The following is a 2,870-nucleotide window of genomic DNA, read 5'->3' on the forward strand; positions in this document are numbered from 1 at the left end:
TGTGTGTGTGTGTGTGTGTGTGTGTGTGTGTGTGTGTTTGTGTGTGTCTGCGTGTGTATTGTGTGTGTGTGTGTGTGTGTGTGTCTGTGTGAGTTTTTTTGCGTGTGTATGTGGGTGTGGGGCGTGTGAGTCTTTGTGGTATGAACGTGAGTGTTTTGTTTGAGTGTGTTTATGCGTATGTGCGTGCGCTCGCATGTGCACTTATCAGAGCGCTGGTAATTGTCAGCAATACATTCAGTCTCCTTCCTCTTTCACAATGTTTTCCAATAATATAGAATGATATAGAAATAACATCCAAATTAAATTATTTTCGTGAAATGTTGTGAAGACACAAACGCAGTGTTGTTCTCAGTCATTGACTTTTGGCCACGTGATATGACGTCAAACATAGAAACCTGGTCAGTTGATTTGGTCTTTTTTTCTGTTCAGGATATCGACCTCCAATCTCTCCTTTCCTTTCACTAGCTGATTCTCATATTCCTCTCTATTTCTTTACACACTAATTAATATATTCTCCTCATTATTTACCATGCAAATTAATATATTCAATTCTTGATTTATGAATGTTTTGCTACATTCTCTCACATTATCTCAACTTTGTCAGACTTCCAGTTTGGCCTCTAGTTTTTCTCTGAATAAACATATTCTGAAACATAATCACATGATATCGCATGGATTTCTATGTAATATGTGAGAGAGAGAGAGAGAGAGTGAGAGAGAGAGAGTGAGAGAGAGAGTGAGAGAGAGAGCCAGACAAACAGACAGACAGAAAATGTACGTGTGTATGGGGGGGTGGCTATTTCTGTTCGTCTTTATGTTAGTGTTAAAGTGTGTGTTTGTAAATTGTTCCATGTGTTTTTTATCCAGCCGAAGATTAAAATCGTGAAACTCGATGTAATATTTTGTTAACATGTTCACAGTCACACTAAAATGTATGCAGCCAATTAATACAGCCAATTAATACAGCCAATTAATACAGCCAATTGGAAAAATAAGTCGAATGTAAGTAGCTGTCTACGCTTCCTTTCATAGGGCCTCCCGTGGCATCAAATAATATGAGATAACAATCGATATCAAACGAGATTGATAACAATCAATATCAATCTGATATGGATCAGTCTCAACCATCGACATTTGTTTGATTACTTGTACGCTTAGTTAAGTGGATTTTCTCGTCTCTCCTCCAAAGATTATTGTATTTGTTCGGCCTTAACCTGGATGCAGTTGCAAGCAGTAATTTTAGACATATAAATGCACCACAAACAACAATTGAAACCGTATTTCAAGATAAACAAAAATCACTAGGGTTGCCTCAAATCTCAGAAACTGCCTTTTCTATAACACGCTTAGCAATTCATCATTTATAAAATATGGAAAATATTCCATCGACGCTTCATGTTGACATGAATTTTAAAAATCTCCAAACAATGAACACATATACTATAAGTTACCTACAAGAGTCGCGTTCTCTTAATCTAAAATCATTGAAGCACTATATAATGTCCTAAATTAAGTATGCTTAATTAAGTAAACAATATATCGGAGAATTAAATTTTATATCCGTGATATAGGAGGTGGGCGATTGATTCCAAGAAATACTCAATTAACAAAGAATGTGCAAACATCTTTCACACCCACAGTGACATCTTAAGTAGAGTCTTTGATGTCAGAGCTATGATCTAAATAAATCCAACAGGTGACGCTGCTAAATGGGATAACTTCTGCGCTAATAATATTCTTTTCTAATCTAGGTGCAAGGCCCGAAATTTTTGGGGAGGGGGCCAGTCGATTAGATCGGCCCCATTAAGCAATTGGTACTTAATTTATCGACCCCGAAAAGATGAAAGGCACAGTCGACCTCGGCGGAATTTGAACTCAGAACGTAAAGGCAGACGAAATACTGCTAAGCATTTCGCCCGGCGTGCTAACGTCTCTGCCAGCTCGCCGCCATTTGGACTAATAATATTGGCGAAAAACTATAATTTGTGTACCATGTCTTTCTTTCTTTCTTTCTTTCTTTCTCTCTCTCCGTGTCTCTTTCTTTCTGTGTATCTCTTTCTTTCTGTGTATCTCTTTCTATCTCTATTCTGCGACCTTTTCCCTTCTCTATCTCTCTCTCACTCTTCCTGTATACACACACACACACGCATGCATACACGCACGTCCCTATGTGTATGTATCAATGTCTATATGTATACATACGTCTTAGAAATGCGTAAACTACTTTACAACTCTCTGGCAATGTATAAATAATTTAATCAAATAAATATTAAATTCGATGAATTTATTCCTATATTTTTTTCTTACGTAGGTTGAGGTAACTGAAATCAAATGAACACAACACCTGCAGCGATGCTAGCGGCATAAAAATGTTGAACTCTTCGTGAGTATAACATGTTTATTAGTTATCTCGATAATGTTCTCTCCCTTGTTATTATTATATCTCTTATCATACACGGAAAATCGATTAGATGCTTTTTATGATTAGAGAAAATTAATTCATATGACAATCTTTATCTTTATCATACAACGATATATCGCTATACATAGAACATATTTTTCAGAATATACCAGAATAGCGTTGCTGCAAGAATGATTTTGATTACAAATGGGAGGTTGTTACTGCAAAAGATAATATGTAGGTGGCTTTATTTGAAATATGACAACTAGCATACATATGAGTGTGTGTGCGTGTGTTTATCGATAACTAGATATAGATACATGTATTGAAACAGAAATGCCTTTGTATGCATATGTTTATATATCTATAGTTATATTTACACCATATATGTATGTATGTATGTATGTATCTATCTATCTATCTATCTATCTATCTATCTATCTATCTATCTATCTATCTATCTATCTAT

At 35.7% G+C, this 2,870-nt stretch overlaps 1 protein-coding gene across 7 annotated transcripts in view; it reads left to right on the top strand.

Annotated features, from left to right (window-relative positions):
- LOC106877248 (neuropeptide S receptor) overlaps positions 1-2,870 on the top strand; it is a 543,162-nt gene that overhangs the window by 201,000 nt on the left and 339,292 nt on the right. For 6 of the 7 annotated variants that reach the window (XR_008263601.1, XR_008263602.1, XR_008263603.1 and 3 more), the window contains one exon: positions 2,312-2,383. The exons of the other annotated variant lie outside the window; for it this stretch is intronic. The gene's annotated coding sequence lies outside the window, so the exon portion shown is untranslated. The remainder of the gene's footprint in view (positions 1-2,311; positions 2,384-2,870) is intronic. 7 annotated transcript variants of the gene reach the window in all.

The sequence above is a fragment of the Octopus bimaculoides genome, chromosome 3 (assembly GCF_001194135.2).
Source record: "Octopus bimaculoides isolate UCB-OBI-ISO-001 chromosome 3, ASM119413v2, whole genome shotgun sequence".
Taxonomy (NCBI): Eukaryota; Metazoa; Mollusca; class Cephalopoda; order Octopoda; family Octopodidae; genus Octopus; species Octopus bimaculoides.